The 13165-nt window shown below is 47.5% G+C and overlaps 1 protein-coding gene across 6 annotated transcripts in view; it reads left to right on the top strand.

Moving 5' to 3' along the window:
• Positions 1-13165, top strand: part of LOC139361223 (disco-interacting protein 2 homolog C-like) — a 173525-nt gene that overhangs the window by 24989 nt on the left and 135371 nt on the right. For 2 of the 6 annotated variants that reach the window (XM_071089763.1, XM_071089752.1), the window contains exon 1: positions 2150-2267. The exons of 2 other annotated variants lie outside the window; for them this stretch is intronic. The gene's annotated coding sequence lies outside the window, so the exon portion shown is untranslated. Of the gene's footprint in view, positions 1-2149; positions 2268-2786; positions 3101-13165 lie in introns of those variants that run through there. 2 more of the 6 variants (XM_071089754.1, XM_071089751.1) reach the window with 2 other exon arrangements.

The following is a 13165-nucleotide window of genomic DNA, read 5'->3' as shown; positions in this document are numbered from 1 at the left end:
ATAATCCTTTGGGTATATACCCAGTAATGGGATGGCTGGGTCATATGGTACATCTAGTTCTAGATCCTTGAGGAATCGCCATACTGTTTTCCATAATGGTTGAACTGGTTTACAATCCCACCAACAGTATAAAAGTGTTCCTATTTCTCCACATCCTCTCCAGCACCTGTTGTTTCCTGACTTTTTAATGATCGCCATTCTAACTGGTGTGAGATGGTATCTCATTGTGGTTTTGATTTGCATTTCTCTGATGGCCAGTGATGATGAGCATTTTTTCATGTGTCTGTTGGCTGTATGAATGTCTTCTTTTGAGAAATGTCTGTTCATATCCTTTGCCCACTTTTTGATGGGGTTGTTTGTTTTTTTCTTGTAAATTTGTTTGAGTTCTTTGTAGGTTCTGGATATTAGCCCTTTGTCAGATGAGTAGATTGCAAAAATTTTCTCCCATTCTGTAGGTTGCCTGTTCACTCTGATGGTAGTTTCTTTTGCTGTGCAGAAGCTCTTTAGTTTAATGAGATCCCATTTGTCAATTTTGGCTTTTGCTGCCGTTGCTTTTGGTGTTTTAGACATGAAATCTTTGCCCATGCCTATGTCCTGAATGGTACTACCTAGGTTTTCCTCTAGGATTTTTATGGTACTAGGTCTAACATTTAAGTCTCTAATCCATCTTGAATTAATTTTCGTATGAAAAAACTGCTTTAAAGTTCATATGGAACCAAAAAAGAGCCCGCATCTCCAAGACAATCCTAAGTCAAAAGAACAAGCTGGAGGCATCACGCTACCTGACTTCAAACTCTACTACAAGGCTACAGTAACCAAAACAGCATGGTACTGGTACCAAAACAGAGATATAGACCAATGGAACAGAACAGAGTCCTCAGAAATAATACCACACATCTACAGCCATCTGATCTTTGACAAACCTGAGAGAAACAAGAAATGGGGAAAGGATTCCCTATTTAATAAATGGTGCTGGGAAAATTGGCTAGCCATAAGTAGAAAGCTGAAACTGGATCCTTTCCTTACTCCTTATACGAAAATTAAATGCTTACGTTAATGTTTATTTTTAAAAATGTTATCTGTGACCTTTCAGCTTTTCATAGCACTTCTCGTGTGAATATTTTAAAAAGGCCCTTTAGTCGTGGGGGAGAAGGAGGTTATCCCTTTCAGCAGAGGGAGATGGAAGAACAGGCCCTGGTGGGTCTGAGCACAGGCAGTCACCCCAGCCTTGGTGCTTGCTTAGGTCTGTTCTCCGTTCACCGTAGCCGCATCCACTCTCATTGTCAGCTTAAAAATAAGCTTTTTCCTCTTTCTAATCGGAACAGTTAGTTTGTTAACCGTCACATTAAGGTATCGAGAATGATGGCTTTCAGGCCTCAGATATGACACAAGTAATAAATGCAGCTGACCCTGAACAACATGGGTTTTGAGCTTCGAAGGATCACTTATGTTAATTTTTTTTCCAACCAAACCCTTACTGAAAAAACCTGGCTTTGTGGAGGGCCGACGTTTCCTACATGTGGTTCCATAGGGTGGCCGTGGGGTCCTGTGGATACGTAGATTTGGGTAAACTCGGGGCGTGTTCTGGAATCCATGTCCCTGTGTATACAGAGGGACAATTGCAGCTTTTTAGAAGTTTGTGTCCTGCCTTGTCCTAAAAAGGTTCCAAGGTGGATGCAAAATTATTTCATTCCTTTGGTTTTCTTGGTGGGATATTGATGTTTATTCTTCAGTGTCTAATATCCTGAGTGAACAGAGTTACCGCTTCAGGAACAAAGCCAGTCTGGAAACACATATTGAGATATCCACCTTTTCTTCATGGTTTCACAAAAGGCCATGATCATATTTTATTCAGTTGAACTGTAGGAAACTGCCAATATTTGCTGTTTTTGGCCTACAAAATGGCAAGTTCGTACGATATTAAAAACAAAGGCTTCCTGGATGGGGAAAATAGGAATCGGTAAGAACCTGAAGTTCTCTGTCATGGCCTCTGAGTCACAGGTAAATAAACCTGCGTGAGGGGGAGTTGACTGTACAGTATTTTCCTTCTGTTTTGATACTGTCAGAAAAAGGTCAGTTCCAATGTGTTGGGTCCCTTTGCCTCAGCTTTGCTGCAGAAGGGACTTGCCATTATACCTCTTGTTCCCAGTGCCCAGGAGGCTGATGCCACATAGAAGACCTGCAGGTCGGTGGATGTGAAACAGGCATCGGACACGCTGTGCACCTTGGGACGCATCTGAGAAGTGTGTGCTTGCAGCAGATCTGAGGTGAGGGCGTGTTCCATCTCCTCTCCCTTCTCTGGCTTTGCAGGCCTTTGAAGTTGGTCCTGGAAGGTGAAATTAGTTAATGCTGATTTAAGCTCCAGGTCAAAGCCTGGGGGCCGAAGAGACCCGCCCTTCACTAGGAGTGTGAAGCATTGGGCCCTCCCATCAGGAGGCAGCAGGGACTCGAGAAAGCCCCACATGCCCTCCAGTTCCCTTATGTTGAAAGTTTTTGTACTCGGCCATGCCGGGTCATTTTGGGAGGTGAGTAGGGGATTCACATGGGGGTGTGCAGTATTCTTAGGTGTCAAGTGCGAGAGTTGAATTTGTAGAAGCTGTGCAGATAGGAAAGGGCCTGGCAGGGAGTGCTGTTTACACGGAGCCGATTTAACGCGAGGTCTGTGCTCTACCTGGGTCCGTGTCTGACTGCTGTCTCCCAGTCTGCAACAGGACGTTGACGTGACTTGGCGCCATCGTCCCACTCTGTGTAGATGTCTGAGGATCTGTGCGCAGCTGCTCTGTGAGAATGCGTTGTGATAATGAACTGAGAAACAGTGAACAAACCCTGAATTGGTTAGCACTGGTTCCACGGCCACTTCTGCTGTGGTTGGAGTCATTCATAATAAAGTGTGCTGGACTGCTATGCAGAGCTCTGAATTTCAGAGGCCCTTTAACTTGGCAGCTAACCAGTCGCTTCCTTCAGAAGACATTTGAGTCCCCTTTACCTACCAGGGTGACCCTGGGAGTTTGAAGATGAGTGAGACAAGCCCTCTGTGTCCTGTGGATTTTACTGTCCAGAGGGGAGACAGATGTGGATGGTGAAGGAGGCCCTATCAGAGGTCAGTGCACGTCAGTTTTGTTTCTTCAGCACTTGCTGTGTTCAGGCGGTGCCCCGGGCCATGTGCAGAGCATCTGGGGACCCTGCCCATGGCATCCCAGGCACAGCTAGCATCTGCGCCATCTTCATACTTGGCCTGAGTTTTGGGGAAGTACCGAGGATGGCTTCTGCCTTTGCTGGAGAGAGTTGGAAGTCAGGGCAGCCCTCCACAAGGAGATGATCGCCAGCTGATTCCTCAAGAAAGAGAGGTGGTCCCCACATGGGTAGAGCAGGGCAGCATGTACAGACCTGGGTGTGGGTCTGGGGCATGTGCATCTGAGTGGGTTCTGCTGGGAGACAGCAGGGGTGAGGTGTGAAGGCAAGTTGGAATTTACAGGATAAATTATCACTAAGGCGATGCCTGGAAAACATAAAATTGGGACTCTCTGGGGTAAACGTGGACTTAGGGTGACCCTGGGCGTGGGTGTTTTCAGGCTCTGAAGGCAGAGATTTAGGAAATTGGGGCAGAGCTGAGCCCCAGACGAGGATGAAGACCACCCTTGGGATGTTGAATGAGACAGGGGTGGAAACCCAGTGAATGTCCTGGGGGGTCAGTCCAGCAGGCAGGCAGCAGAGGAGACCGGTGTCCTCAAAGGCCCCTTGGGCCTACCTCTCAAAGTGCTGGGATGACAGGCATGAGCCACTGCTCCCTGCTGATACTTTTAAAATTTCTAAGCTACTCTCTCTCATACCCACTCCCGTATTTTTTTAAAAAAACCAGGTTTATGGCTATATTTTTTCCAAGGGAACCAAACAGTTACCTGTTTGAAGTACAAATAACACCGTGTTTAAAAACCGAAAATGCCACTTTGCATAGAAGTTTCCAAATACCCAGTTGGTTTGAGCCTTGCATTGCAGTGTCACTACCTGCTCTTAAATTTCTACCCGATGTATAGATAGCGAGACAGGGACGGCTCGTACATCTTCAGGTTTCAGTTCTACTACCTTGGGCTATATTTTCATTTATTTTGGCACAACTGTGGGTGTGGCAAGCAATGCCAGGGTATTTATTTTGAAGCGTATCCAATAACAGTTGGGAAGATTTTCACATTTTTAGAATTTTCATAGTAATAGTTATAATTTACAAAGAATTTAAAATTGTGTAGTCATTATTTTGCTTTTTTCTAGATGTGCCCCGAAACAGGGTTGCTAACTATCATTCTACATCACAGGATTCAGAACAGTACCCTTTTGGAGCAGATGCCTGTAATCAAGGAATTCTGCCTAGTCAGTTCACTTTAAGCGTGTTTAAAAGGTTGTCTTTATCCTAGTTGGCACCTGTGGCTATAGTTTGTTTTCACTGCTGAAGAATATTCCACGATGGAAGCCGTAATTCATCTGTTTTTCATATCGGTGGACATTTGGATTATTTTGGGTGGGTGTGTATGTCTATTCAGCCTTCATTTTTTCAGGATTTTTTGTAGAAGATAATGTAACAGTGTAACATCCTCTGCTAGGGAGCCAACACGAACCCTGATTACAGCCACACAGACTCTCACACAGACTCTCAGGCCTTGTTACCAACACACAGAACCATTTTCTTAAGTTGAAACACAGTAGCAGAACCTGAAGCCATGTGAACGGTTCCTCCGATCTTACACTTGGAATTCACTTTTTATTACTATGTCTGCTAATTAGGAAGCATATCAATTATACAGAAATCTGAGAATGTAAAATTATACGTTTATAACAGAAAAAACCTTATTTAATAGCCCAGAACACATGGCTATGTTTTTCCCTCATGCCCCACCACTGTTTTCTTTGCTTGAAATGGGAAATGACACTTGAATGCGGTTTTCTAGCGACTGTTAGCCTGGCATAGTTCTTCAGAGACAGAGGATGTAAAGCACATGGAGAATTTCTGTTTGTGGAATGTGATTTCCCGGTCGCCTCATTCAGGCTGCCGCCGCCTTCCCCTCTGGCCGCCTGCATCGTGGGACGTCTGAGAAGGTCCCTGTTTCATCCTCTGGAAATTCTGAAAAGGAAGGAGAGGAGGGTGTACAGGGTGTGGTGCATTTGTGTTGGTCTTCCAGCTTTTATTTGGAGTCTCCGCTACCTTGGTTCCTCCCTTTATGTCCCTAGCTCGTGGCTTCATCCTTGTGTCTAACTCACAGGCAGACAGATGGAAAGGGAAGTTGTATTCAGCCAACAGCTTGATCTTATTCTCAAGGCTTAAATCGACTGGGTATTTGGAGACTTCTGTGCAAATGGGCATTTTTGGTTTTTAAACACCGTGTCTTATTTGTACTTGAAATGGGGTAACTGGTTCTCTTGGAAAAAATATAGGCATAAAGCTGGTTCTTAAAAAAAAAAAAAAAAAGGGAGTGGGTGTGAGAGAGTGGCTTAGAAATTACACCAGTAATGGTCGGGAGTGGTGGCTTATGCCTGTAATTCCAGCACTTTGAGAGAAGGAGGCAGGTGGATCCCCTGAGGTTAGGAGTTCGAGACCAGACTGGTGAACATGGTGAAACCCCGTCTGTACTGAAAAGATGAAAATTAGCCGGGCATGGTGGCAGGCACCTGTAATCCCAGCTACTTGGGAGGCTGAGGCAGGAGAATCACTTGTACCCGGGAGGCAGAGGTTGCAGGGAGCCAAGATCGCACCACTGCACTCCACCCTGGGCGACAGAGCAGAAACTCCATCTCAAAATAGAAAAAAACCAAAAAACTAAACAAAACAAAAACCCGGTAATGAAAACCTGATTGCATCATCTGTGATGGAGATGGCGGATTATTTCATTTTTAGTGACAGGATGAATTGGATATGTTTGCAGTATTGATTTGACAAGGGAAATGGTGAGAACCAAATGTGCCGCCCAGCTTGGGCCTCGCCGTTGGCAGAAAACCGTGGCGGGCAACAGACTGGAGACTCGGAGACCGAGGGGAGAATTCTCACGCCTTGACGCTGGTGCAGTGTGTGCTTCTGGACTCCTGCTGGAGGGAGCGGCCCCTTTGCCTTGCAGACTTTGGTGCAGTGGAGACCTTAGGACCTGCCCCTCCTGGCACACCTGTGGGTGTGGCGAGCAGTGCCAGGGCTGAGGCACAGGTGTTGAGCCAGGAACGTGGGACGGGAGAGGCTGCACACGCCGGCAGGCGTCTGCTCCAGCAGCCGGGGGTTTCCGCAAGGGGGCGGGGCGTTGGTTTTCCTCCTTGAATTTGGGTGGGGAGGGTGTCCTGGGGTGCTGTGTCTGCACTTGTGTTGCTCTGAGGTCAAGTTGTGGCCCCGAGTCCCTGTCTCTCTGCCAAAGTGAGGGTTTGCCCATTTTCAGGTCAGATTTCCCTTGGGTCCGGGCCTCTAGGAGTGGGGGGTAGTCGAAGGGGGCGTGAGCACGGTGGACGCGCGTGGGCCTGTTCCTCTCCCCTCAGCTCCTGGGCTGTGTGTGAAGAGCTGCCCAGCGGAATCACCCTCCTGCCTGGTGTTTCATTCACCAGAAATCGTTCTCACTGTGGACTCTTGAGTCAAATGTAATCCAGGAATGGAACGTGCTGTTGCTGGATGCCACACACAGCATCAGGAGCCTAGTTGGGGATTATATGATCTTACCCCACACCTTAAAAGTAAAGACTATAGTTGTCAGGCGTCTGAGCCCAAGCCAAGCCATCGCGTCCCCTGTGACTTGCACGTATATACGCCCAGATGGCCTGAAGTAACTGAAGAATCACAAAAGTGCAAATGCCCTGCCTGGACTTAACTGATAACATTCTACCAGAAATAAGTCAAAATGGCCAGTCCTTGCCTTAAGCGATGATTTTTTGTGTGTGTGAAATTCCTTTTCCAGGATCATCCTGGCTCAAAAAGCTCCCCCACTGAGCACCTTGTGACCCCCACTCCTGCCCGCCAGAGAACAAGCCCCCTTTGACTAATATTCCTTTACCTAACCAAATCCTATAAAACGGCCCCACACTTAGCTCCTTTCGCTGACTCTTTGGACTCAGCCCGCCTGCACCCTGGTGAAATGAACAGCCATGTTGCGCTCACAAAGCCTGTTTGGTGGTCTCTTCACATGGATGTGCATGACAATAGTTAAGGGGATACTGAAGTCTTTGGCAGTTCCAAGAGCTTTTTCAGTTTGTGTCGGGCCATTGTAGGCAGAAGGAAATACTTGCTTAGAGACTCTTACAGAAATGTTCGGTGCAGTGCCATTAACTCGTGGAATAAATGTGTAACTTTCCATGGCAGACCTCTGGAAAGAGATGCTCTTTGAGTGCACCCTGGCCTGCTCGCTACAAGAATCGGCCGTGTCACCCCGCTTTCCGTGGGTCTGCAGGTGTGCGTGGTCCATTGCCCTGCACTGTGGCCATGGAAGGGAAGATGATCTGGAATGCTGGCGACAGTTATCGGTGCGTGTTGATATGTGCTGCTTTCTACAGGGGAGAACATTTCTGTTTAATAAACATCTCATCTCGATGATGACTGCAAGATATTTGAGTCTCATTCAATAGTGTTTCTGGGTTCCTTCTGTTTTTAATCTGCTTTCTAGCACTAGGCAAGTGAAGACATGGAAAGTAAAAACTCATCGAACTTGTAGAGACATGGTGTTGTGTAGGAGCAGACTGTAGCCTCTGGCTCTGTTTAAAGATTGTAGTAAACCTCTTACCTGGCACGGTCAGGGTGTAAATTATCTTGTTTAATCGAAATGTGTATGAGTCAAAGCTGGCGCCTGCATTGTTGATGAAATACCAGATTTTAAGGGAACATGTCAATGTGCTGTAAGATACCAACAAAGTTCCTCACTGAGGTTCGGGGCGGGTTCGGAGCAGCTGGCCCTTAGGTCACCAGGGTCGTCTCTGGGAGCAGATGCTCAGTGTGGGCATTAGTCACTTAGCCTTTCCAGAGCCGAGGAATAGCTCTCTGTGGTGATGTTTGAAACCTGTATTTTGAGTCAGTTTGTCCCACTGGACTCGAAGTTGCCGCGTGATATCAGACCTTTGCCTCCACCGTGCGCTCGTTTTCTTGTCCCCTGATAACTGCCTCAGTTGCCCCAGCCTGACATTTGAGCCTCGTCGTTCATGGACACAGGCTCCGTGGTGGGGCCAAGGCCGCGAGTCCGGCTTGCACAATTCCTTGCCTCTCACCATGGTTTATCACATCACTCCCGGGATCTCCCATTTAGAGGAAGAGTGTCCCTTTCCTGCAGGCCCTGTGTGGTGTGGAAACCACCCCTACCTAGCTTTTTCTGTTTGAACTGTACCGTGAAGCTATTTCTGTTCTAGTCAACCGTCAGAATTTAAGGAACAGTGATTTATGTAACTTATCACACGCTTCTGAGCAATTCTTTATGAATTTCATTCTGTTGTGAAATGATTGCAGTTTTCATGGCTATGCTGGTCTCACGTTGTGGCCCTTGAAATGAATTCCCTTCCCCATTGTGTGTTAAGGTTGTGCCTGGGAGCTGTTGAGGCCTCACCTCTGCTTAGGGCAGTGGCTTTGCTCTCCTGACAACAGGAAGAATCTTATTTAGAGCACTTCTAATGTAGTTTTTGCTTCCAGACAGAGTTACTTTTTTTCACAGAGACAGCCACTAAAGTCATAAATTATGCTCAGGATGGACACACGGGTCAGCTGACAGAGTGGAGTCCAGAACAGATCCAAAGACACAAAAGCAGTTCAGTGGAATTTGAGTCTTTTCAACAAATGGTGCTGGAATTATGGGACAGCTGTATGCAAAAGAGTGAAAACAGGGAGAAATTCCTGTATGAAAATTAAGGTGGACCATAGGCCTGAATGTAAAATACCAAACTACAAAAGAAAGGGAAATTGTGGAGACCTAGGGTGAGAGCTCTTAGCCATACCATGATCCATAATCAAGGAAGAAAACAAGTAGGTAAGACTCATCAAAATTAAACTTCTAATATAAAAGACACCCCTAGGGAATTGAAGAGACACATTTTCGATAGATGGGGAGAAGATGTCTACGAACCATGCAGCCGGCAAAGGACTCGTATCCAGAATGCACAGGACTCCCACGGCTCATGACAGAGAACAAACCACCTGACTTAAAAGCGGAAGAGACCTGAACAGATGCTTCGCTGAGAAGGACGGGAGGATGGCCCGAAAGCATCTGAAATGACCTTCAGCATGACTGGTTGCACCGAGATGTGCACCGAAGCCGCAGTGAATTTGTTCACACCCCTGCTGGAGCCGCCTGACTAAGGTCTTCCGACAGCCCCAGGTGCTGGTGAGGACCGGCAGTCGGGACTCCTGTGCGATGCTGGGGTTCAGCATGGCCCGAAAGCATCTGAAATGATCTTCAGCATGACTGGTTGCACCGAGATGTGCACCGAAGCCGCAGTGAATTTGTTCACACCCCTGCTGGAGCCGCCTGACTAAGGTCTTCCAACAGCCCCAGGTGCTGGTGAGGACCGGCAGTCGGGACTCCTGTGCGATGCTGGGGTTCAGCACGGTGCAGACAGCTTGGCGGTTTCTTACAAAACTGAACTCACACAAACGTGGGTCCCAGTGACCCCAATCCTGGGTATTTACCCTAGAGAAACAGAATCTGATGTTTAAGAAAAACTGTGCCCAGATGTTAATAGCGCTGTCTATGGTTGTCCAAAACAGGTTACAATGTGCCACAGCCATATGTGGAATAATAAATACCCAGCAGCCCCGAGGCCTGGCTGTTGATCACAGGACACCCTGGGTGCACCTCCAAGCACGATGCCCAGGAAATTGTGATTTTGCGAGTGTTTTGCCACAACGCTCGCAAAAGATAGACCCGAGTCATGGGAGGACACGGAAAGGGTGGTTGCTGAGAATGGGAGGGTATGCTTATGAGGCCCCGTGAGTGGGTTTGGGGCTGTTGGACTGTTCTGCTTGTGTGATGATGATTATGGGAATATTGTGCCGAAATTCACAGAACTGAACACTGTCCACTTTACAGTAATTTTTAAAAAGTGGTAATATGTTCATTTTCAGTACTGTTTTTAATGGAAGATGGAGTTTGCAGATGATTTGTCAGGGCAAGCCTGTTTCAAGAGTTTGTAGACAATTCGTTAGGGGCCTGTCTCAGGGCCCTTGGGTTGGGTTGGGTTGGGTTGGGTTGGGTTGGGTTGGGTTGAGTTGGAAAAGCCTTCTCTGTTGTGGGCAGTAGTACGGGGCGTGGAAAGGATATTGCCAAGGAAACATGTAGAATCCTTTGAGGAAACGTGTATTTCTAACTTGCTATAAGATAGAATTGGAAATTGTAATGGTTTTGTTTTCTAGAGTCTTGGTAGAATAGGGAAGACAGTGTAATAAAAGCTAATTTTGAAATGAAGAATTTTAAAGATTTTCAACAGCAATTGCTCTAGGAAGTCACCCTGGAAATGTTTTTAAAGATGTTCAATAGCAATAGCTCTAGGAAGAGTCACCCTGGAGTTGCTTCTTGAGCATTGGTTTCCTGGCTGTATCTTCCAACTTTCATTTTTAAGTTTTGCTGTGAGTTGGGGATGTGTGGGAATAGCCATCCCAGCCCTGCAGGGGGGTGCATGTGCCCCGAGGCCTGAGGCACTGTTTCAACCTAGCTTGCAACATGGGGACTCTTGTCAGTGGCTGGAGTAAGAGTACCAGCCTGGCAGGCTGGGGGGAGCCCCAGGGTGGTCTGGGCTCTGTCCTCCCTGCCTGCAGGATGGCAGCTGGAGGAGCTCGAAGGCTGCCTGCCTCGTGGCTGTCAGCGCAGCAGCCCCTCCTGGCCCTGGAGCAATCTTTGGGTCCATGAGTCTCTGCACCGGGACTTGCCTCCTGGGAACTCCGCCACAGTCCTGAGGGCCCTGGTGCCACTTTCCCGGTGGGACCCAAGCCTCAGGCAGCTGCGACCCCAGATTCGGTTGCTTTCCCTGCCGTCTCATTGCAGCACGAGTGCTCATCTCACTCAATGTAGAACCTCAGGTTCCTTCAAGATCCCCAGAGATGGAATCTCCCAATTTAACAAGATAGTTGGTGACAAGATTTGAGCGGCACTGATTTAACTCAGCTTCCAGAGTTTAAGTTCCCAAGACACAGTCCTGCTCCTTCCCTGGCCTCATCCTGTGTGGCTGGTGTGGATGCGGGGTTTCCGGAGGGTGGGGCTGAGGCAGGTCAGCAGCCAGGGGGATGGCTCATTATTGATCGCTCAATGCCTTGAGGATAACTAGGATTAATGACCTTTATAGGGCTGTAGGTTTGGAGTATATATATATGTGTGTGTATATATACACATATTTAAACGAGGTGGACACGGTTATCACTGCATTTTTCTGACATGAAACTTGGAGAGCAGAGGGTTTAGGAAACTCCTGAAGCCACACTGTCAGCGGGACTCGGGCGGTCTGGCCTTAGACCCTGCACTGTTTGCCCCTCACCACGCTGTCGGCAGACCCGGGTGGTCTGGCCTTAGAACTCATGCTGGTCGTCCCTCCCTGCCACGTTGTGGGGTTTTTCCTGCTTCTGGGCAGCATTTGATAGCTTGTGAAACAAGACCAAGACTTACTATGAGTGGATTTGCCATTATCTGAGATCCAGAACGTTTCCTGGACCTGGCGTTGCCGATGTCACGTAAGGAAAGGTAAAAACATTTTCATTGTGGTCACTGGGGCTCCTGAAATGGTATTTTTCCCAGTGAAAGTTTACTCATAAAAATCTTTTAACTCAATACTATGTGAACAGGAAGAAATGTGTTGGGCTCTAGTTAAATGTCTCAGAGCCACAGAAGTAAATGAGGGCACCTTCCGAGCACAGCCTCCCGGAAGAGGCCAAGGACGTTTGTCTGGAGGGTTTGCCATGAAGCAGGACTTGGGCAGGGCTGGTCTGCCTAGGGAGGCCTCTGCCATGATGTAGGTTAGTTGAAGTAGTTGACGGGTGGTGGCTTGAGGTCGGTGGTCCCCGAGGAAGCCCCTAGCAAGGCCGGTTTCCGTGGGATGGAAAACTGCCGTTCAGTGGCTGTAATCTTGGCTTCACGGGTCTGACATACAATCCTGCCCTCGGATACTTGGATCCCAGCCAGGTCAGATGGCCCTGAAAGGACATTCGGACTGTGATGGCTGCACCCATTCTCAGCATCTGTAGGGTCTCCTATGTATGTCTGTGTTTCCATTTTCTTTTAGCACAATTTCTCCCAGTGAAGTCGTGAGAAATAGAAGGAAAGGTGGAATGAAGATGTGATTGAGGAAAGTGTGGTGTGGTCTTCGACCTTATTTTGCCTTGGTTGGTGCTCAAGAACTCCACCTGACCTCAGAGCTGAGCGTTTCTGCCAGGAAGTCCTGCCTTTTATCCTACCTCGAGGCCTGTTGAGACACTCCAAGAAGCTTCGTTAACAAATTGCCTTTTCCTTTTACAGCAGTTGGATATATTTGCAGCAAAACAAAGGAATAACCCCCCAATATGGTGATGAAATGCATTTAAGTATAGATAGCATTCAGTCTTGAAGGGCCTGGGATTTTAATCATCTTTGGGTCATGTAACAAGTGGTGTTGGTGATTAAAATCTCCTGACAGCTTTGTTCTGCCACGTTCCTCAGTTTTGAATGATGATCTTCCTGGTGTTGTACCTTGGGAGGGGCGTTTGTGTCAGTAGAGAGCAGAGTGGTGGTTCCCAGAGGCTGCGAAAGGACAGAGGTGAGGCCCCTGAAGGACACTGGTCTTCCTGGTTTAGGGGTTTGGGGCTCAGCCACCTTCCTGTGTCCGTGTAAATTATACCCAGGATCATTTTCACTCGCCCCACTTTAGTTGAGTATTGGAGCTTCAGGATATGTGTGCCCACGTCACCTGGGCTGTGATCCTGGAGTTGGGTGAGACTGATTCCCGGGTTTATAGAATTACTCTGGGATTATTGAAAACAGAAGCACTTGAGGCATTCATAATGCTATTTCCTGAACGTAATTTATGTTCAGTTCTTCAGAAACATTTATCTGAGGAAGCATCTATAATTTTTGTTTTCTGCCACTCAGTGCTAGAAAGAATTGTGCAACACTCAAGTGAGTGGCATTATTCCTCTCCCTCCACCATGCAAGCAAGATTAAAGGTACCTCTGGCTCCCCTCAATCTTCTCATCTGCAGGGTGCCTGGCATG

Source organism: Macaca nemestrina, unplaced genomic scaffold (assembly GCF_043159975.1).
Source record: "Macaca nemestrina isolate mMacNem1 unplaced genomic scaffold, mMacNem.hap1 Scaffold_108, whole genome shotgun sequence".
Lineage (NCBI taxonomy): Eukaryota > Metazoa > Chordata > Mammalia > Primates > Cercopithecidae > Macaca > Macaca nemestrina.
This window is presented reverse-complemented; position numbering and strand designations above follow the sequence as displayed.